Source organism: Callithrix jacchus, chromosome 1 (genome assembly GCF_049354715.1).
Source record: "Callithrix jacchus isolate 240 chromosome 1, calJac240_pri, whole genome shotgun sequence".
In the NCBI taxonomy this organism is placed as follows: domain Eukaryota; kingdom Metazoa; phylum Chordata; class Mammalia; order Primates; family Cebidae; genus Callithrix; species Callithrix jacchus.
Window position 1 is genome coordinate 61,681,483 of NC_133502.1, and position 24,391 is coordinate 61,705,873.

Sequence of the window (24,391 nt, forward strand, 5' to 3'; positions counted from 1 at the left end):
ACCCATTTTTTCCTTGAGAATGTTAATGAAGGCTTAACCGTAAAGCAACTCCCTTTGCTTAAGAATAGTATTTGCTAAAAAAACAAAATCGCCATAAAATTTTAAATGTTTAATATTTTCATATGTGTGCGTATTTGCACAAATGTATGGGAATCTTGTTTAATAACAAATCTTCAACAGCTAATACAAGTGTCTAGGAAAAATTGTATACATCGGAAAATATGGAGAACTACATTTTACTCATGTTCTCTTCATCAACACCCAATACAAAAATGATCATCTGAATGTTAGAAATATGGTACTTCCTTCATCACAAACTAATTTTTTCAGGCAATGGTGTTAGCGTTACTTCAAATAGTCTCGTTATACTATGTTAGCCCAGCATGGGAAAATACATGTAGGAATGTTAAAGCATAGCCATATTTTATATGATTATATTTGTAAATCTTTAGATCAATTTGATGCAAGTTATTCTCTAGTAGGACAGGGTATTAGATCAATTTTCTAAAGTATACCTTCATTTTTTTCCTGAACTGTCTACAATGATTTGTATTCTATTGTTCCTGCTGTTAGCTGACATCTACCATAATATCTCACTAGTTTTGTTCTATTTCTTTTCTTACCTCCTCTTAATTACCCCTTTTGTACCTCTAGTCTCTAGTCTGTATGTCTCTAATACAGAGGTACCAATTTTACAACCCCCAAGGCTTGTCAGGTTAAAGATTAATGAGCAGACTATGCCCAAAGGCTTTGGAAAGGTTAAGCATAATTACAAATGGGTATTTTATGCAATGCTGGAGATGTGCAAGCTGTTTTTCAAAAAAGGGCAAGAAAAAAGGTAATGAAACTTATGGGATTCATGTCAACTCTTGTGTATATATATAAAAAAGGTTTCTTTAAAATGAGAAATTAACATGCTAACTGGAAGAAGTTGTTAAATCCTGCCCTTTTATTCATAATTATAACACAGGCGCGCGCGCGCACACACACACACACACACACACACACACACACACATTAACATATAATAGAATTGAGAACAATCACAGGTTTGTATTATCATTGGCTTTTTCTTCATAAAAAGCACTTTTTAATATTTAGAGTAAAAAAATATGGCTGGAAATAGCTGAGCGTTGCTATTGAAAAATAGCATTCAGAGAAGAAATATATAGTTTCCATTTGAAATTTTATAGCTCGCCATGAGAAGAACTAATTTCCATAGAAAAATAAGGTGAAGATTCTTTAGAGATTTAGTTTCACAATTACTGTGAAATATAAGATAAACATCTGGCTATTCCAGCACCATGAGGATGGTATTAGGATTATAACAAAATTACTATATTATATGTAGTAATCCAGTCACTGTTTCTTACTAATTATAAAGTGTTACCAGGGTTAAAACACTCCTGTTTAAAAGTCAGAAAGCTGTTGACCTAATTGGAGGTCGTTTTCTCAAATGCTTCAGAACAGGGGACCATGCTGGAATTAACTTTGCTAAAGGAAAAAAAAAAAAAATTGATCTGTAAGTGTTGAGTTGAAAAGTGAGATTTTTGCTGAAAAAGATTCAAAGTTAATTCACTTCCTTTAAAGCATTTATGCTCCGCCTAAAGTCAGCACCCCCTCTTTGTCTACTACATTCCTTCACTTCATTCAGCATCTTTGCAGTTACCTCTCATGCTTACAGCAACATTTTTCTCTGTATACAATCATTTCCATCAACTTAAGAACATGAAAGTTTTCATTTAAAGTGAGAGCAGCAGGAGGCAGCCAAATGCTTAGGCATCTGGGGAGGATCCCCAGTGAAACCCTACCTCCAACCAAGGATAATTTAAAACCTGAAAGCCAAGCTACAAATTAAATCCTTGGTTGGACTGTATTGAGAACTTGTTTTCCCATATGGTGTGCTTTTCTGATCCCCACGTTTCACCTATTTTACATGTATCTACACTTTTCTAATGGACTTTCTACACTGTTGTGCCCACCTTTGAGTGGTGTCTTCACTTTAATCTTTTCTGCATGCTCTTAAATTAATCAACACTCCCCATTCTGAGTCCAAAGGTCCTGGACCCAGCAACCAAGGGGAGATTCTTGCCTTCAGGCAGGGGGACCAACATTGCATGCCTTCTGCTGAAAGCTGTTTCATTGCTCAGTAAAATTATTCTCCACCATCTTCACCCTTCAATGTCCATTGTATCCTCATTCTTCTTGGACATGGCACAAGAGCTCCAGAACAGCTGAACACCTGTACAAGCTATAACATAGGCAAGCTGAGGAACACCATCATGGCCGAGAAGCGCCCAGGCAGGATGTCACTGATTGGGAAGTCCCAGGCTTGCAAACTGACTAAGAAGAAAAATCCAATGTGGAAAGGAAAAAACAAAACACCTCTATCTTGACCCCATTATTCCTCTCTATATAACCCCATTTAACTCGTTTTCTTAACAGTAAAATTTCTTGAAATACTTGTCAACTTTTCCTCTTTCTAGTTCCTTTCTTCCCAGTTTCTTTTAAACTCATTACAATTAGGCTTCCAAAACACTCCAAGTAATAGCTCTTTTCAAGGTGCCCAATGATCTTCTGAAATTCAACATTCCAACTCTCCTATTCGTTGACCTATTAGCATTTGGCATATAATTCCCTCTTTCTAAATACATTTCCTTCATTTGGCATTGAAGATATCCACAAGTAACTGGTTTTACCCATATGTGCCTGGTTGTTCATTATGTTCTTCTAGCTTGTTCTTTCCGAGTTCCTAATGCTGTTTAGGAATGCCCTAAGACAGTCCTTGAACCTTTTCTCTCCTCTATGAAAACTCTCCCTTGATAAATTAATCCAGCCTCTTGTCTTTAAGTATCACTTATATACAGATGACTGGGATAGCAATGATTTCTGTTGATCAAATATCCATGTTGTACCTCACATAATCCACATCCTTTGTGGTGCAGTGAGTCCATTTCATTGGATTGGCTATCACTAATGGGTGATGTCAATTTCCTAGGCCAAACTAAAAGCTTTATATTGAGATAGTCCTGAGGTGGAATCAACTTAGATATTGGAGTTGGGAGCTTAGAAGTAAGCTGCTTTAGGGCAATGTTGGGATAGTTGACCTTTGGATGAACAAAAAATAAGTGCAGAGTCAAATTTTTCTACGAAATAACAGATGATTAATATGTTTAACTTACAGGCGATACGGTCTCTATTGCAGCTACTCAGCTATGCCATTATAGTAAGAAGTAGCCATAGAAAGTAAGCGAATGAGAATGGTTGTGCCCCAATAACATTTACTAAAACAGGTGCCAGGCTGGATTTGGCCTATGGACTGTTGGCCAACTCGTGCTTTAAGCCACTGAGATATTGGGGTTTCTTTGTTATCACAGCATGTAGCTTAGTCTATACTTATTAATAAAACTTCCAAACCTATGTTTTCATTTCAGACCTCCATGGACAGGGAAGTCAAATTTGGGAGGATATCTAGGATGGGATTTTTTTAGGACCCATAATTTTATTGGTCACATAAAGACTTCATGGTCACTATTAACAAAGTGCTTTTACTCAGATAAATACATATATTTTGTTGTCTTTTTTTGGCAATGTAATTTCTATATAGATTATGTAGCTTCATAAACTGAAGGCTTGGCTTTGAATAACAAATTATTACAGAAAAGTCACGCGAACAGTACAGGAGAAAATCCGTTGTGTTTAGAATCTGACCTGTGGATAAATCCAACACTTGAAACTAACTTGTACCAGCCACTCTCAAAGGCTAAAGTGTGAATTGTGAGGGTGTAATCAGATAGAAAATGAAATGTTTCTATTATCAGCTACTCAGAGGATAATCATTAATGACAACTATCTGCTCTCCCAGAGAAAGTTTGGATTCTGCCCTTATAACCACAGTATTGGAAGTGAAGCTGAGCAATGATTAATAATGAATGATTCAAAGGCAAATATAGTCTAGAACAATAGAACAAGTTCCCTCCTTTACTTTTCTGGAGAGTATGCTATCAAAGCTGCTTTCAGAGGTATGTCTGCTGCTTCACTTCATCCCACAAAATGAAACAGTCCACTTTTCCATTTCAAGTTACCAAGTAGGGCTATCATTACGAAGTTCAGACATAGCCCCATAGCCCTGGACACAGCCATGATAAGAAACAATTACATTTCGTAATGGCTGAAGATGCAGATTCCCCTCAAGCATGTTAAGTCCAAAGTAGAAGTTCTGAAACTTTAAAAATCTGTGCCTATTTAATATGTAATAACCTAACTTGTGCTAGCCTGACTCCATCTAAGCTGTAAGCTCCAGCCTAGCTTCTCCCTTCCTCCCACAGTCCCCTCGGGTGCATAACTGGGTCATGCTGTATTCAGAACCTCAAACCGTTGAGGTTTGGAGCATACTGTTCTTAGTACCTGTAACCATTGTTACTATATCCTGTTTGGCAAGCACACCTGCTATTGTGAATACCTCTCTTAGTGATGGATGGATTGTATCCCCCTACTACCCACCTTGATGACTGTATGGAAATACTTAGTAACCAGCAATTATGGGAACCTCCTGCCTCCTGGTTCCCAGCCTCCTACTGACTTGCTTGTTCTGCTTCTGTAAAAATTCGGCTTCAAATACTGCATGTTCTCACTCACAGGCAGGTGTTGGACAATGAGAACACATGGACACAGGGAGGGAAGCACTACACACTGGGGTCTGTTGGGGGGAATAGGGGAGGGACAGCGGGAGGTGGGGAGTTGGGGAGAGATAGCAGGGGGAGAAATGCCAGATATAGGTGAAGGGGAGGAAGGCAGCAAATCACACTGCCACATGTGTAACTATGCAACTATCTTGAATGTTCTTCACATGTACCCCAAAACCTAAAATGCAATAAATCCACTTCAGCTAGTTGCCCCCTCCCATACCTAAATCAAGGTATAAAAGGAAATCAAGCCCCTTCCTTGGGGCTGAGAGTATTTTAAGCATTAGCCATCTCGGTCACCAGCTAATAAAAGAACTCCTGAATTAGTACTCAGAGTGTGGTGTTTTCTCTGTAACTCACTCAGTTATTTGCCACCAGGTGCATACCAGGCTTGTTCCGGGCTCCCTGGGGGAGGAGGCGGACTACAGGGGAGGCAACCCCTGAGACATTCCAGGGCCCCATAGGCCACCCCTTGCCAGAGGAGAGCGGATAGACTCCTGGCATGCTCCATCAAATTATTCTTCAAAGTCCCTGGTCCTGCTCTGCAGAGAAGGTAAGTCAGGCCTGACCTGGTTATTCCTGGAAGTTACAAGGGTCATCCGATGACCAGGACACTGGAATTGACTAGGGTGATTCCTGTGGCCTTGGGCTCTGGGTGTCCCAGAGTCCCTGATTCTGGTTCTGGTTTTTGATCTCTGGGTATCTGAAGTCCCTGGTTCTGTTTCTGTTTTTGGACTCTAGGTTTCCAGAGTCCCTGGTTCTGTTCTACCATCTGATTTAGAGAGTTTTAGCCATAAAGAGGGCATCCCTCAGGACTGTCACCACTCCAGAATGCTGGAGGACAGAGTCCCCAGTTTGTCTGATTTAAGAGATTTCTCTAAGACAAAGATTTCTAGCTGCTTACAAATGCAAAAAGACTACAGTAACCTCTAAATGAATGTGTGCATGCATGTGAGTGCGTGGGGACCTTAGAGGCTTGCATCTAAGAATCCAGTCTGTAGCTCCATGGCAAAAGCTATGGAGTTCAAGTGGACCCTAACCTGCGGTTCCGTGGTGACCATGTGGCTTAACGACAGCATCAGACTAGACTAGTTCTGATCCAAGTTGGGGGTTTATACTTATCTGTCTATGCCAAGAGGCGCCCAAGTCTCTGTAAGGGGAGCGGCCAGGCAGGCATTTGAGTGATCCCAATATGGGACCCTGTCCTTGTCTGTCCTTTTAAAGCAACCACAGTCGTTTGTCTATCTGGGTGCCTTAGCTACCTCACTGTTCTGTCTCCAACGTCTGTGTTGTGGGTGTCTTGTGTTTTGCTCACTGTTAATGTGTAAGTTGCATGTCCCGTCATTACTGTCCAGGAGGGTTAGGTGAGAATTTCTTCAAGGCCCTCACTAAAGACCTCTTCCCACCAGGCAACATCTCGCCTATCTGTCGCCTGGGCTGGTCTCCCGAGCTGGTCTTTTTGGTCAGAAGGAAGTTAAGTGTTGCTATGGGAAGGTTTGCACTAGGCATCAGGGGGCTTGCTCCCCGTTTGGGATTTTTGGCATAATAAAGCTTGCTGGAAGTTGGACTATCATAACCGTGTCCCAGTGACTGGTGTGATGGTCCCATATACCACTGCTAAATTCAAAACACCCATCCTGCTAATCTCCTGGCCCATCTTTTCTGTCATCCCACCACTTTTCCTGTACCTTTAGACAAGCCCCTGTTTAAGGAAAACTGCCTTTTTAGCTCTACAACTTTTCCACTCCTATAACGCCCCTGGGTGGAAACTCACTGTCAGGTGGTACTGGTGGGATCGTTCCGGTGGTCTGTATCCTCCTCACCCTCACCCCTTACCCCAGACTCGCCTATGAAAAGAAATCCCCGACCACCTCTAAGACCACCAGGTCCCCCTAAGTACTTCCTATAATGGGGTCTGCCTCCTCTCAACTCTCTAAACCTCACCAGTGCATGTTAAAAACATTTCACCTTGGGCTTCCTTGGAGAGTACAGAGTTTGCTTGCTAAAGGCAGACTCCAAACTCTGCGAAGCGGAGTGGCCAAGCATTGGAATGAGATGGCCCCCATCTGGATCTCTGAATTTCAGAACAGTTCAGGCAGTATAAAAGGTGGTTACCAGAACATCTGGACACCCTAATCACTTTCCCTATATTAACCAGTGGCTGGACTTGGTCCAGAATCCACCTCCTTGGCTCATCTCCTGTGGTCTCCACCTATCACCTCCAGACTGAGGCCCCAGCCAGAGGTGGCTGCCCCACTTCTACCCTTAAGGAAAGCACCACACATGTCTGGTGGCAAACGCTCAGTCCCATTTTTGGTTGATGTCCCTTTTTCTATCTACTTCTAACCTGTACAACCAAAAAGCTCAGCATCCACCCTTCTCTGAGAAACCTGAGGTCCTGACCTCACTGGTTAAGTCCATACTCTAGACTCAGCGACCCCTCTTTTTACATCTGAGGAAAGGGACTGTATGTGAAGGGAGGCCAAAAAGTTTGTCCTTAGTTCAGCCAGTATTCCAGAGGAGGGAGCCCGAGACCTCCTAGAGGAAGTTTTCTCTTCTACTCGGCCTGACTGGGACCCAAATACCTCAGGGGAGTAAAGCTTTGGACAATTTTCACTGGTATCTCCTTCTGGGTATTAAAGGAGCCGCTGAAAAACACATGAATCTGTCTAAAATAACTGAAGTTGTCCAGGGGCTAAGTCACATGAAGTGTTTTAGGCCTCCAGAAGGCCTATCAAATTTACACCCCATTTAATCCAGCTGTTCCCAAAAACAGCTGTGCTATTAATTTGGCATTTATGGCCCAGACAGCTCCTAATATTTGAAAAAAGTCACAAAAACTTAAAAAATTTGTTAAACATTTCCGAACTCCTGAAAATAGCTCAAAATGTTTTTAATGATGGAAATGATAAAAAACCAAACAGGCTGCTCTGGCAGCTGAAAAGGCAGCAACAGGACATCAGAGAGGCAGCAAAAATCTTAGTGGCAGCACTCTAAGAAGTTAAACATGAGCGTTCCAAGTTGTCTACAGGCAGTAACGGCAACCACAGGTCTGGTCCAGGAGGCTAATAAACTAATCCTGGGCCAAAACCTTAACCCTCGTGGTTCCTCATGCCATTGAAACATTGCTGTGCAGCGCCTCCGATAAATAAATGTCCAATGCTCACATATTACAGCACCAAAGCCTGCTGTTGCCAGGGGCCTCACCTAACTTTCTCCCCAACAAGGTGTTTAAATCCAGCTACTCTACTCCCTAATTCAAATTTAACTACCTGTCCATGATGCCAAGAGCTATTAAAGACTATGGAAACTGGCCAGCCTAATCTCCAGGAAGCTCCCCTGAAAAAGGCAGATGCCACTGTATTTACAAATGGTAGCAGCTTCCGGTGCTGCTGTCACCAGAGACATTCTGTGATCTCAGGCTTTGCCAGCTAAAGCATCTGCCCAAAAGCTAAATAGCCCTCACCCAAGCTCTCAGGTGGGAAAACAAATGTATTAATGTCTATACTAATAGCCGGTATGCTTTTGTCCCTGTGCGCATCCATGGTGCCATCTACCAGGAAAAGGAATTAGGTTGGTCAGAAAGACTATTAAAAACAAAATCCTGACCTTCTCGGAAGCCATGTGGCTTCCCCGCCAGGTGGCTGTTACTCACTACAAAGGGTACCAGAAAAAAAACATGGCTGTTGCCAGGAGAAACAGAGATCCTGCAGCCCGCAAGGTGGCTGCACTCCCAGTTGCCCCATTAACTTTGTTGCCAGCTATTTCATTTCCACCTCCTAGCCTGCCCAACTGCCTCGTCTACTCCCCAAAGAAAGAAGAGCAAGCAAGCCATCTCAAAATCTCTCATCTCCAGGACTTAACTGCCCAGGTAGCCAATGGTCTTATGGCCTGCACTCAGGTAAATGCCAAGCAAAACCCAAAATCTAAACTGGGCCCCCATCTACAGTGATGCAGTCTGGGGAAAAACGTAAAAAATAAACTTCACAGAACTCAAGCCACACCTGGCAGGATATAAATATCTCTTGGTAATAGTGAACACTTCTTCTGAATGGACTAAGACATTTGCCACCAGAAACTGCCTCTATGGTGGTTACATTCTTAATAAAATCATCCGACATGGGCTGCTGTTTGTATAGGGTCTGATAATGGGCCAGCCTTCACCTCGTCCATAGCTCAATTGGTTCAGAGTTCTGGACAGGTAAAACACATAAATCGTACCCTAAAAAGTACTCTTACAAAATTAATCTTGAAGACCGGTAAGGGTTGAACAAACCTCCTTCCTTTAGCCCTCCTTAAGGTTAAATGCACTCCCTGTGAGGCAGGTTTCTCTCCTTTTAAAATCATGTATAAAAGGACACCTCCTATACTATCCAGGTTAAAGGACACCCAAATAGCAGAAATAACCCAAACTAATCTGTTACAGTACCTACAGTCTCCCCAACAGGTTCAAGACATCAGCCACTTGTCAGGGGAAAGCACCCTAATCCAGTTCCTAACCAAACTGGGCCCTGCCACTCTTTCCATCCTGGCACCTAAAGCCACCTGCAACCAGTCTTTATTCACTGTCATAAACTACTCAGTTTCTTAACAGGCACCTAACTGTACTTAGCTGGACTGCGCCTCCGGCCTCACCCACTGCATCACTAAAACTAAACCTGAACCTGTCTTGTGCGTGTTAGTCCACGTGCTTCCCCAGGTCTATGTGTACAGTGAACCAGAAAAACATCTCCTCACTCCGCTGGAGCTACACTCCAGGTTTCGCCAAGGTGTTCCCCTCATTATGCCCATCCTAGCCAGTCTTAGTATGGCTGAATCGGCAGCCACTTGCACTGCAGCCCTGGTCCAGTGAGAGACCGGACTATCATCCCTAATCCAACAAGTAGATTCGAATTTTAAAAATATCCAGTCTGCCATAAAAATGTTACATGCCCAAGTAAAATCTTTAGGTAAAGTAGTTCTCCAAAATCGCTGAGGCTTAAATCTAGTATTCCTCTCCCAAGGAGGTTTATGTGCCGCACTAAAAGCTGTTTTTATGCTAACAAGTCTGGAGTCATTAAAGATACTCTCCAAAAGGTCCAGGACAATTTAAATGCGTGCTGGCAAAAGTGGGAGAAAAATACCCCATTGTTCCAAAACAGGTTTAACTGAAGCTCATGGTTAACTAATAACCCGGCTAGTGGGACCTCTTCTCCTCCTCCTGTTAGGCTTAATCTTTGGACCCTGCTTATTAAGGCAGCACATAAATTCTGTCAAACTTACGTACCCCAGAAGCCACTATAACCCCCTTGTTGTAACTAAAGAGTCAATCCTTTAACTCCCCAAAAACACAAGTGGGGAATGTAATAACCTAACTTGTGCTAACCTAACTAACTCCATCTTTGCTGTAAGCTCCAGCCTAGCTTCTCCCTCCCTACCACAGCCCCCTCGGGTGCATAACTGGGTCATGCTGTACTCAGAGCCTTGAACCGTTGAGGTTTGGAGCACACTGTTCTTAGTACCTGTAACCATTGTAACTGCATCCTGCTTGGCAAGCACACCTGCTATTGTGAATACCTCTCTTGGTAATTAATTGTATGAAAAGTGCCCCCTGCTACCCTCAATAATTGTATGGAAATACTCTTAGTAACCAGCAATTATGGAAACCTCCTGCCTCCTGGTTACCAGCCACCTCCTACTAACTTGCTTGTTCTGTTTCTGTAAAAATTCAGCTTCAGCTAGGTGCTCCCTCCTATACCCAAATCAAACCCCTTCCTTGGGGCCAAGAGAATTTTGAGCTTCGCCATCTCTTGGTCGCTGGCTAATAGAAGGACTCCTGAATTAGTGCTCAGAGTGTGGTGTTGTCTCTGTAACTCGCTAGATTACAACAAACCTTTTAACATTCTCTACTTCTGAATTAAACATATTATATTTCAGGAATATTAAGAATTTTTCCCCATGTTTTTAAGTCATGCTTGGTAATGACCACTGTATTGACATAGAAATTCTAAACTCAAACCTGCAAGCTGTTTTATAAGACTGCTAACTAAGCTAGACATTCAGTGATATAAGGGATCAAAAGAGCTCTATACAACTCAGCTCTATTTTGAATAGTTTGGCAAGTACAGCTTAGGTGTTCATGACACTATCTCATAATTTCAATATTGGGAAATATATATATTTTTGAAGATCAAAACTAGAAACAAAACTACTTTCATCTGTAATACTTTCTTTTCATGTGCTTTTAAGAAATGTTGATACCATAATTCCTTTGTTAGTAATATCATTCATTTTATTCAAGTAATACCATGATAAAGAGAAAACACTATTAAAAGGAGAAATTGGAAACTTTCTGACCACCTTATATCCAGGTGAGAATGCATTTACTAAGGCTTTGTTACTGAGCAGACTTCAACACAAATTATGTCTACAAATGACAAACATTGGAGAAGTCAAACTAATATTTTAAAAGTTTGCATAGTTCCTGTCTCTAAATTAAAATTTTTCTTTCCTGCTTGAGTTTTTGCTGGTGTTCTCCTAGGAACATTTCTACTAACAGATCTTTCCATTTAATAGTCTTTAATGGTAAAGCAAGATGTTCACTAAAGGGAGTTATTTTCCTATCATAAGATTAATGACTAAATGACAAAAGAGTAGAGAATAAGTGTATACAGAAAGCCTGAGGTGGGGTATAACATGCACTACAGCTTGGGTACATACAATACCTTGGAAGGTCACATTCAAGCTATGGGATAGAAGAAAAGAGCACATGCCAGTATTTGAGCAATTCACACGATTATGTCGTGTGGCCTTCCCAAACTGATCAGAATCTTTCCAGATCATACGGAGATACTAAGGTTCAGAAAATTCTGGAAACTTTTCCCAAATTGTTTATATCAATATTGAGCCTTCTGAGTGACATAGGATCTCAAATGACAGTATTACAAATCTAAATACCATAATTCATCCCCACAAATTTCAAGGTTAATGCTTGTCTGTGTTTATTTTTTATAAAGCTCCACAACTTGCCCCAAGTTTGAGAAACACTGACATTCATGGATAGCAAGTAGCAATGACAGGGTTCCAAAAACATTTTTCTGTGTCCATTTAAGAACTCTCTAGGTTTCAACCAAAACTAGCATAAGACAGAAAATTGATATAATTTATAATCTGCTCATTTGAACATTTCATTGAATATGACATTAAACTTGGATATTAGACCTATCTTCCATTTTTTTTTTTTTTATGAGATGGGATCTTGCTCTGTCACACAGAATGGAGTTCAGTGGCATGATCACAGGTCACTGCAATCTTGAACTAACTCCAGAGCTCAAGCCATCCTCCTGCCACAGCCTCTTGAGTAACTGGATCTACAAACATGTACCTTCAAACCCAGCTGACTTCTAAAAAACTTTTTGTAGAGATTGGGGTCCCACTCGATTGCTCAGGCTGGTCTCAATCCCCTAGTCTCAGGCAATTCTTCTGCCTGGGATTCCCAAAGCATTGATAGTACAAGCATGAGTCACTGCACCCCCCCATCTTGACTCAAAGGGGAAGTATTCCCTGAGGTCCAGCACTTGTTGTAGGTTTCCGTTTTACATAGACACTATACTAATTCATTTCATTTTTTACATAGACACTATACTAATTCATTTCATTACTACTTTGCTATACACCTAAATTTAAGTAGTTCCAAAGTTTTGTTTGATTGCAATATTGAAGGTAAACAGAAATGTGGCTTCTGTTTTATCCAGGGAAGCTCGAACTGCCATTGATATGATTGCTTGCACCAAGGAGGCTTTGAGAAGCTGAAATTTTGAGGTTTTATGGTTTTATCTATTCCCCCATTGCACATACTGAATTCATTAACACCAAGATTTAGAACTCCGGCTAATCATCAAAAGTAATGCATTGATGCACTGGTCAAGTAAATTCTGCTACCAAAGGTTTTTATTTCCTCAGTAATTATTTATTGAATTGTAATGCCTTACCTTTCTCAAATGAGAAAGTGAGTATGAATTTTTCAAAACAAAACCACTTATAACCTTCATGATTCCAAAATTGTTCAAGCAAAATTTGCAAATTTAAGTATACTAGGTCTGGTAAAGATAAAATAATAAAATAAGAATATACAATGCTTTCTGTACCTTACAAAAGAAATTTTAATCTCTTTTAAGAAAAGCAATAGTTTTAGTCTTTACATTTATAAATCAAAGGCCTCATAATCATGGAGTTCAGCCTTGTATTTCTAAATTCAACAAACACTCATTGGACATTACTGTTTGCACATTTCACTTAGATATTCTGGGTCTTTCAAAGGTAGATAAGTGTTTCCTGGCCTCAGAAAATGTGTATAATTCACTGTCTTAGGTCAATTCATTGGAAAAAGCAGCAGTAGCCAAATCTTAAGTTTCAAAAACTGTCTGATAAATATTTATAACATGGATCTAAGACAATTGATACATCCATTTCACCATCAGAGATTGGAGCTGGAATTGTTCACAGCGGATCAGGAATGATTGGAGATAGTGAAGGAGTAGCAGCAGACCACGGGGCAAGCATGGAGACCAGACCTTAAGAGACAGGGAGGGTCGGAGACAGAAGCAAGAGCCAGGGACACAGGATAATGGTGCGCAAGGAATTAGTATGCGAGCACAAAATGCAGAAAATAACATGCGTAAGGAAAGGAAACCTAATTTTACTTAAGGGATAGAACAGTTTGCTTCTAAAAGGCTAACACATGAGAAGCTAATGTTCAGAAAAGCTGACAAATCCTCACAGAAAATTGAAAAATCTGCCAATTAGGAAACTGATCATTTGAAACACTCTTTTGTTATTGTTAAACAGCAAAGAACTGGTCTGTGTTCACAATGTAATATGAAAATTTCAGGAGAGCTGAGTTCCAGTTCTGTCTTGTCAGTAGATTTCAGACACGTGTGCCACAAAACCTATGAGTTTTAATTTTCCCCACTGTAAAATAGTTCCAGGAAAAGGACAGTTTGGGTGTACAGTGGGATGAGAGATTTTAGTTCCAAGATTCCATGACATAGCAACATATAAATACATAGCACAGGATCAAATAGGAAAAGAAAATAAGATCAGGGCATTGTGCATAGGCCATAGACCAGGTAAGCAGGGAAAGTTATTATGGGATATGCCATGGAAGACGCAAGAGTTAATCGGATAATGAGACTTCTAATTGTTTGGGGGGAAATGCAAAGGGAAAGGCATGAGAAGAAACAAAGGTATAAAATGTGTTTTGGCAATTGTAGTGGTTCAATGTGGCTTAAGGAAAGAGAACTTTACAGGGGAAGAAAAGCTAATCAAGATTCAAAGACTAGGTTTGGGGTGCATGTGTTACAGCTGAGGACTAGTTTTTTCTAACATGACCATATCTGATTTAGGGTGGAATCCCATGTATGTAGTCCTAGTGTAACCTCTTCTAGTCCAGACCTGTGGTGTCTCCAGCCAATCAATCATGGCTCTTTCCCACCCAGCCTCTCAAAAGCGAGCTCAACACAGGCAGCTGTTACCCATGCAAGAATATGTACAGAAAAGTCAAAACCTATTTTATTTTGTTGCGTTTGAGAAACTAAGGGGATAGCTAAGGTAAAATGGAGCCAGAGTTGTCATTGGACTGGGAACCTAAGGAATGAGATAAAATAGGACTGTAAGGCGTCTTCCTGGAACATTAGAATACTGTAGTGCCCATATGAGGAAAGAGTTGAGGATGCAGGTAAGAGGGGATTTTATTAGGGCTCCTTGAATTCAGGTACAAGCAGGGCATATTCACTGGGACTGGACCTTATGGCATGAGAAGAATTTGAACTGGAAAAGGAGAAAAGACATTCTAGTGGGAGTAAAAAATATAATCAGAGTGGGAAATAGCTGTGGTAGCTACAAGAGTAGATAGTAAACTCAAACCACACTCTTCCTAATGGGGACTTGTAAAAAATGAGGCTCCTAACTAGGTGGGGTTGATGATGGGATGTCCATAGTCTCCTCCGAGTCTCCCAGGGCTTGACCATCTTCCCTTTTCATCAACATACTGAGAATAGCCAGAGAAGTAGTTCCTGTTTAAGCAGTGTGACAAAGAACATGAAAGAGTCAGTGTGAGTCAAGAAAAGAATGCATACATGGGAAAGGTCCAAGCGTAATCTCAGCCTGCTTAATTCCCAAACATTCACGGAGGGGCTAGTTTATGGCATTTGCCTTTGATATGCATAATGCCTGCTAAGTTATACTTCAGTAAAATACTACACATTGTACAAAAAAAGCAGGCATTGTGTGGGATCCAAGGGCATTTTTCTGAGTGGTGGTATTTTGGTCTTGGTTTTGTATTTAATCCTCACGATGTGGAGTTAAACCTGTGGGCCACTCCGAATTGGGGCCTGTCATTACTGTAACTGGAGATAATGGTTAAACTCGGTGACTCAGCTCTTTTCATCCTCAATTTACAGAAAGAAAAAGCCTTTCCCAAGTATGTCTGAGGGCTCACTAACCAAAAGTGTTCACATATTGAAGGTGCAGAAGCAGCCTTCATCCTCACCTGAATTAAACCCTCAATTCACAATGAGGCCATCTCTAGGTAACTTTGCTACATTAAACCCCAGAAAAGGTATATCTGAAGCTATACTTCTTAACTGTAATGTTCATACTTGAGGGTTTTTTGTCATTGTTAGGTCACGAAAGTATAGAAGCAAATAGGAACAATAAGTGATATGTAATCAGTAGCTAAGGTGGGTGTGTGATGTTCAAATGGCACTGCCATTTGAACTTATTTTTCTTATGCCTTTGTTGGGAAAATAGGGTGAGTAAAAACAAAATAACTCAACCTGTGCTATAGCTTGTTACCGTGGTACCTGTGTTTCAAACATGGGTGATCAGGCGTCAAAAGCCTTACAGTAACAGTCGTGAAGCAAGCTGCCCAGATACTGATCATCCCTATGGGAGATAAACTATAACTGGTCTCCTCAGGGTAGAGAAAGAATAAATGGGCTTAAATGCTATTTGCTGAAGCAAGGTCACCATGGCTGAATAGTAATTGAAGATGCATAACAGTCAACAGAGACATTTGGTCCTTGGTTGTCTGTAAATTAAGGTATTACATTTGTAAGATACTGTTTTTAATTCAGTTTTAATATAATTGTGTTTACTCAATCAGAGTTGTTCGACATTGTAATTTCTAAGTTCTAATCTGTTTTTTAAAAAGGCAGAGCAAGCATTGATTGTCCTCATTAAAGTTTCAACAGCAGCTGTAAAAGCAGCATGATGGAGCTGAACATGAGCTTAGAGGGAAAAAATAGGAAATGGTAGAACCAGATGATGGAACAGGAAGTTTTAACACCTGATCTAAGTCACTGTCTAAGTCTGTTTTGTGCGCTATGATAGAATACCTGACACTGGGTAATTTTTACAGAATGGATTTATTTCTCATAATTCTGGAGGCTGCAGTCTGGCACCCCCACCGTCTTGCTGCATCATCCCATGTTGAAAGGTGGAAGGGAAGGAGAGCATGTGCAAGGGAAGGGGTCCAAACTCAACATTTTATCAGGAACCCAGCGAACTAAGCCCCTTCCATGATAGTGACATTATTCACGAGGGCAGAGTCCTCATACATGATTGCTCCTTAAAGGTCCCACTTCTGAAAACACTGCACTGGAGATTAGGTTTCCAACACATGAACTTTAGAGACATTCAAACCAAAATAGTCACCTCTTGGGTTAATTTACTGGGAAAAAAGTCTCTGTAAAATGGGCATGTGTGACAAGGTGGTCCATGACAAAGGTGCTTACAAGTTAGAAGGATTTATAAATGGATCCAAGACAGCAGTAAGGAGAGCAGAAATTCCAAATGTCTGTAAGCAGGAGAGAGGTACTAAGGTAAGTGTGTAGGAAAAGTGGTATGAAAGTTTAGAAAAGAAAAACAAGAGCTGGCAGTTAGAACGGACCTGAGGCCTGTGAAACCAGTTTTAAATTGAATATGCTCCCCCCCACCCCCCACGGAGTCTTTCTATAGCCCAGGCTGGAGTGCAGTGGCGTAATCTTGGCTCATTGTAGCCTCCGCTCTTGGGCTCCGGCAATTCTCATGGCTCAGCTCCTGAATACCTGAGATTACAGGTGCTCACTCCCATGCTAGTTAATTGTTTTGTATTTTTAGTAGAGACGGGGGTTTCACCATGTTGGCTAGGGTGGTCTTGGACTCCTGATCTCAAGTGATCCATCCTCCCGAAGTGCTGGGATTACAGGCATGAACCAGAACACCCAGATGTTTTTCTTCACTTTTCTCTTAAAACATTCTTTAAAAAAATTCATTATGACCTGGCAATTTGATATTCAACTTAAACCAACCTAATCTCTGAATTAGTAAATAAAATAAATTGTGGACCAATTGCATTACTATGCAATTAGACATATGATTAGTCAGTAGTCCAGGATGAATGGAATATTACAGTTAATAACTTTAGGGTATCGTGGACAGTTAATGGCCTTTGGAAAGAAATACTACTCAAGCTTCAAATTCCAGCTGAACTCTGCGTGGCATAAGGGCAAGAGAACTTTGACCAGATGAGTCCCTTTCACAAGCACATGTCATGCTGTGTGGATCCGGCTGTGGAAACAGTTTGCCAACCTTATCTTCGGAAACACATAGTTGGTGTTCAGACAATAATGAATGTCAAAATAATACTTAACTTTTCCTTGGGTGATTCAAAGTGCTCTGGCCAGAAAATAGGCATAATGACCTTTCTGGCATGTTTCTCATTAATTGTCCTTCAAACTGAGAGGTGTTTTCAGAAGATTGCTTGTGCTGAAAGATCAGGGAGCAGTGAACAGTGTGAAAGTACAAATTTGGACAAAATCATTGTGATACACTACATGAATGAAAACAAGTCCATTCCTGGCACTGGAAAAAGCTCTGTATATTATGTTACAGTAGATAACTGCTATGGCATTCTGAGCATCCATGTGCAAAATCAAGATTTACATATAATGAGGTGCATGTTTCCTACTTCTTTCTCTATCCAATTAAACTTCCAGCCCTAACTTGAAACCAAGAAGATAAAAGGCTCAAAAGTTCAGAACCAGAGCAGTGGGGATAGAAAATGACAATCCTTGTATGGATATATGGAAAGAGTACTAGAAGAAAAGGGTCACCTATGAAAGACATCAAGGTGGCAAATATAGCTCCAATCCCCATATTGCCTGCATCTCCTACCTCCCTTTTAGACAAAACGAAATTATTGGTAAAGTGATAGTTGTAACAAAATATCTCATCAAGGGAAGTAGATGTGGGCTCTAGAGATTGAAATACCCCTTTGCATCCTGGAAAATGAGTAATGAATGGTAGGCAAACTTGTAGTAAAATAAGCATGATAGACGAAGACTAGCCTGTGTAAGCTGTGGTGAGGCAGAACTGAGGCAATCAGAAAATGACTTAGAAAAGTCTAAAGTATTTTCTTTTAATTTCCTTGGCAATATTTATTAAAACAGTGGGGAAAAAAAGGTGTTCCAGAGAAGGATAAATGTCGATGATTCCTCTGGTTTATTTCAAGAAAGTATTTAAAAATTGTTTACTTATCTCAATATTCTTTATTACTGAGATTTTGTTTATATTGATTTTAATAGGTTTTGGTTTGACTTTTTTTTTTTGTAAATTATTTCAAACCTCCTTTGGGAATTGACAGGCATTTTAAAACACAGTCCAATCTTGGTACTTTTTATATTTTGTCAAACTAGAAAATAGAGATGAAAATAAGTTTCACTTATTTTAATTTCTATTATATATCCTGTTTATATAAAATCTATACACATTTTTATCTTGAATGTTTGCATATATATCTTACGACAGGAAGGTGAATGTCTGACTCATCAAAAAATAATTCATAAGTCAAGTACTTAAGATTAGCTACTTCCTTCACATGAAGCTTAAGGGAATAAGTCTAATGCTAGCAGAAACAAATTATGTTTCAGTCATTCAGATTCTCTGAAAGTGTGTGAAGAACAATAATGCAAAAGTTTTAGAATTGAGATTTTAAGATAAAAGCTGTCTTCATATCAGTGAAATAAAACCATGTATGCTACATTTTTTTATGTACATTCTTCAGACGTGTAGGGGGCAAAACAGGGTTTGTACTACAGAAACTCTGTAGAGGAAACTGCTTGTTTGCCAAGGTAGACCCATCAATGTGGAAAAGACAATGGTGTGGAAAAAACTGATAGAAAATACAGAGAATAAACCTGCTACAGCACTAATTCTTAGGAATCTTACCATAAGCCAAACCCTTTTTATGAGCTTCATAGGCATTTCCTCCTTAGATTTCCCAACTACCCTGTGACAGGCTCTGAGAGGTTGTGCTGCTTGTCTGAGGACATGTAGCCCATCAGTTGAGGAGCCAGCATTCAAATTCTAGTACTTGATTCTAGAGCTCATCTTCACCACAAAATAACTAAAAGAATGAGCAGAATGGAAACAGGGCAAAATGGGGGGAGAGAACAGTCTGCCCTTTCCAACAATGTTCAGAAATGGAAATGCTTATGAAGGAAACGTGTTGAGATTATGAAAACATGTAGCTATATTTCCTGAGGTACCTATTAATCCATTAAAATAATTGATTAACCAATATTGAATATCTAGTAACTTGAGTCAAGACACAATGTTAGCTGTTGAAGATACAAGAAATGTATCTATTTGACTTCATCTTTTCATAAAGATCCTTCAGGGTCTTCCTGGTACTTCAGGAAAAAAAGAGGGGAGAGCATTAGGGAAAAGAGCTAATGGATGCTGGCCTTAATACCTAGGTGATAGGTTGATAGGTGCAGCAAACCACCATGGCACATGTTTACCTATACAACAAACCTGCACATCTTGCATGTGTACCCCAGAACTTTAAAACATTTTAAGTTAAAAGAATCCTTAGTTTGACATTAAGACCCTTCATCATCTAGCCTTATTTCCTGATAGTGCTCTTGTAGCCTGTTCTCAAGCCATTCTGAAAGTCAAAGGCCACCTGTGATGTTTTGGTAAATGTCTGTAGGCACTTCTCTCTGGCAATCTTTCCCCCCAGTGTACCGTTCCTATTACTTTTTGACCTGGCTAAAGCAACCCCTTCAAAATTCAATTGAAACATCTCTTGTAAAGTCTTGTCTGAGAATAGGCATCCTTCCTTTCTGCTCACACAGCCTCTCACATTATCATTTTCAGTTTATATTTCTCCACCAGTAACACTGAAACTCCTTTCAAGTAGGAGCTGTCTTTTATCTTTTGTGCTCAGAACTAACCCTGGCCATAGCAGCCATACAGATATATTTGTATTAATTTATATAAGAATGACATATTAGCTACTTCATAAAACACGTAATTTACCAACTTTAAATAAAATAGAAAATGAGAATACAAATAGCAGTATTTTACTTGTTCTTAATCTTTTTACTTCACAAAGGATTGAGGCGTTTTACAAAAATACACTAATACAAAAGAAAACAGTTCAGTCAACAAAGAGAGAATAATGAACTCTGGCATTGAATAGGTAAAAATGCATGACATACTGTATTATAGAAGAGAGGGGATGGGAACCCATGTATATGGTTTCTAGTGACCAAAGAAGGATCTGAATGAGGTCAGATCAGTTTTTCAGAAACAGCTATTCTTGATTTGTAAACTAAAGTGGAATTTCTTACTTGGTTTCTTAGAAAGAGGATTGTGTGATAAAGCTCAATGTTTATGGTTCTTTACACCACATATAACACACTTCACATTGCTCTTGCAAATGAAGTCTTTCAATTGAATTCTTTCAGTGTAGGTCAATGACCTAGTACGAAATCATAATTCAGTAAAAGCAAGCCTAAGAGGGGTGGAAATAATCCTGGCCAACACAGCACGTAGACCCTTGATGATTACACTTGATTCAAAGGTAACACTCAGGACAACTGGAAGGGCATATGCTGTGTGGCCTTCAGAAAATATTTTACAGATATTATCTCAAAATGGGCATTTAATAATCAAACATCAATAAATTTGAGTTTATATTTGGCAAGAACCTGAAAAAACAAATTTCTGTTCTGTCTGACTAAAGCACATATTTTACATTCACTAACAATTAAGAATGACAAGCATAAAATAAGTCTAATGAAGATTTTTGCCTTGAATGTGTGGCTAGTAAATGATATTTAAAAAGTACAGTTAGTGAAGTTAATTTTTCCCTAGAAATTTGTCCTGGGTCTACACCAGGAAATAGAAAACTGAGAATCTGACAAAGTGGTTTTAGGCAAAACAAAACAAATGTTACCTCATTTTGAATGTTTAATGTATTAATCTTAAAGCAAAACCATACATATGTTCACATGAAGTGAAGTTCACATGGAATTTCTAATGACAATTTTACTGTTATATTCTCCAAGATGAGCTGTAAACTAAAATGCTATTCGGGAGTATGTTTAAAAAGCATATCTGTAAAAGGACCTACTTTTTAAAGTATCTTTATTTGTGCCTCTTAATAAGGATATAGAAAGTTCTGAAAGGTTTTCTCTGCAACACCAAGAACATTGTGGGTGTGCAGTTCTCTTCAGCTCTTAGGAAAACGGTTCCAGTAGTCAAGTTCAGATTTCTGATAGGTACAAGATCAGCTTTCAGAAACTCAGCACAGTTACATTAGTGAAGGTGCACAATCTGAGGATTTCTGCCAAAATCCACATGGTTGGTAACTGGTGGTGCTGGGACCAGAACTCGAGTGCAGTATGTTGCCTTCTCAGTATTTAGTTTCTCTTTTCCCTACCTGAGAGGACTCCTTCTGGACTATGCAGATGAGATGAGCCATAATTGGCCAAAATCAATTATTACATCCCATTTCTCTGGCAACAGTGGCTGATATGCAGCATAGCCACCCCTCAGTATACATGGAGGACTGGTTCCAGGTTTCCTCATATACCAAAATCTGCAATTACTCTTGTCTCCGTGCAACCCACATATAGAAAAAAAAAATGACCCTCACTATATTCAGGTTTGGCATCCAATAAATACTGTTGGATTTGAAACCCATGAATACAGAAGGCAGCTGTATACCTTAAAAATAATTCACATAGAAGTGGATTTGTGCAGTTCCAAGCATGTTATTCAAGGGTCAACCATGATGAAAACAATAAGCTACAAGGAAGTAACCTTTTATGTTTGGCAAAATTACAAGCTGGCCCCCATGATTTCTATCTTTAGTGTTACTCCAGGCTTGTTAAATCACATGGCAGTTAGGGGATTTTATCAATGTAATTAAGGCTACTAATCAGATTAAGATAGGAAGATTACCTGGATTGATCTAACTTAATCACATAAGCCCTTTATAAGCAAAACATTTTCTCAGGCTGGTAGGAGAGAAAGAAATAGAGGCATGGAAGGGATTTGACATGTAACTGGCTTAAAAATGGAGGGGGTTATATGGTAAAGAATGTGGATAGACTGAGATGAGAACATCTGACATGTAGCAAGAAAATGACAGCCTCAGTCCTACACCACAAGGACAAACAGAATTCTTCATTGAGAATTAGGGTGAACAATTTTTCTTCAGAGTTTACAAATTAGAACTCGGGTCAGGTTCATATCTCGAATTCACTCTCCTAAAACCCAGAACAAGGAATCCAGCAACTCCTTGCTGGATGTCTGACCTACAGAAAGAACACATTTGCATTGTTTAATCTGTAGGACTGTGGCAATTTGTTACACAGCAACAGAAAACTAATCAAATTTCTAAAGGTAAATGAGAAAACCCCAGATGCTTCTGGCAGTCATCTGTCAACATGAGGGAACAGTCTGCCAAGAATTGCACCAACACTGCAGAAGAGGAAGGAAATAGAATGAAAGAAAGCAGAATTTTGGTGCCTGTATAATCCAATCTGACTTTTCCTCATACCCGAATACTTTCAGTTGATTTTTAGTACAAGAGGAAATGAGTTCCATTTGTTTATACAGTTGAAGTTTGGTTTTCTGTTACTTGCACCCCAAAACACTCCAACAGATTCAGCAAATTTCTTGATTTGTAGATCACAATGATTTTCTCCACAATGACATTGGCTAGAAAATGGTAGCTTTTTCTTGGGTGTCAGCTTCTGTAAACCTCTGACTTATATAAACCTCTGACTTAATATAATCACTTATAATCATGTGAAATTAAGTACAGTAAGAAAATATCTACACAGTATAGGATATGGAGTACCTCAGGAGATATATAATCTAAAAAATGAGTTGAAATTTTAATTTTAATAAAATAATTGAAATGTTGAATACATTAACAGCTTAATAGCATATAGGTTGAAGCTAAAACATTTCACCAAAAGGTCAAATAGACATTACACAAATTGCACAATAAGAAACCACTAATGTACATTATTAATACAATGTAGTTTCAGAATGACACTATCAATCTAACGTGTACATCTGTAGTCCCAGAATGAGAAGAGATAAAATTACAAAAAAATTGAAAATATAATAGAAATTTCAATTTTAATAGCATCAATCCATGTATTGAAGAAGTTTAGCTAATCCTAAGTAGGTCCAAGTTTTTAAAATGATTATGCACACATTAGAGCAAAATGTTTAAATACTGATAAAGCATAGAAAAGCTTAGAATACAAAATATGAAGGAAAACAGAATAACGGTTGACTTGTTACAAGAAAAATGAAAAGTAGAAAATTATGGAATATCTTTTCAGTGTGGAAAGGGAGAAAATGTCTCATTTGTGAATTTGAGTCAACTATTTTTCTTAGTCTTGTTAAGGGTTTTTAAATTCTTTTAAAAATCAGTTTGGGTGCTTTTTTTCTATTCTCTATTTAACTTATTTCTGTTCTAATCTTTATTATTTCCTTCTAATTTTGGGCTTAGTTTTGTTGTTTTCCTAGTCCATTGAGTTTCATGGACTAGTGAAAGTGAGATCATTCTTTTTAAATGTAGGCTTTTATCACCATAAATTCTGATAGTAATGCTTTTGCTGATCCCATTTATAAGTTTTGATAGGCTATGAATTTTTCATTTGGAGACACTTAATTCTTTTGATTCCGGTTTGACCTAATGATTGTTCAGGAATGTGTTCAGTTTCCCTGTATTTATGAATTAGCCCATTTTCTTATTGATTTTTAGTTTCATTCAGCATGTGGTATAATTTCAATTCTTCCTAATTTTAAGACTTGTTTTTTAACCTAGTGTGACTCACCCTGTACAATGTTTCAGGTACATTTGAAAGTACATCTTTTGCAATTGGGTGGAAATTTCTGACTTTGTTATATTTACTTGGTCTATAGTATTGTTCAAATCCACTGTTTACTGATTTTCTGTTTGAATACTCTATCCATTATTTAAAGTAGGGTATTGAGATCTTGTAATTGCCTCCTATTATTGTATTGCATTGTTTTATGTAAGTTGGTAAAGTCACTCCTTTTTTTGTATGGAATCTTTTTTCATCCTTTAACTTCCAGCGTATGTGTGCTCTTAAGTCTAAAGTAAAACAAAAATAAAAACATTACAATGAATGTCTCAAATAAAAACATTAAAAACCAACTATGTGTAAACAAATTGGATAACGCAGAAGTGGATGCATATCTGTAAACATGCAACCTACCAAGACTGAAGATCCAATACTATAACCATCAAAATCCCAATAGCATATTTTTAGATATTTTTTTAAAATCCTAAAACTTGTCTCAAACTACAAAGTTTCTGAATAGGCAAAACATTAAGAAAAAAAGAA

The 24,391-nt window shown here is 39.0% G+C and overlaps 1 long non-coding RNA gene across 1 annotated transcript in view; it reads left to right on the plus strand.

Annotated features, from left to right (window-relative positions):
• The window catches only part of LOC128931509 (uncharacterized), a 156,421-nt gene that overhangs the window by 12,863 nt on the left and 119,167 nt on the right, over positions 1 to 24,391 (plus strand). Inside the window, exon 2 of the long non-coding RNA XR_008479903.2 lies at positions 5,064 to 5,238. This is a non-coding gene — a long non-coding RNA (uncharacterized LOC128931509). The remainder of the gene's footprint in view (positions 1 to 5,063; positions 5,239 to 24,391) is intronic.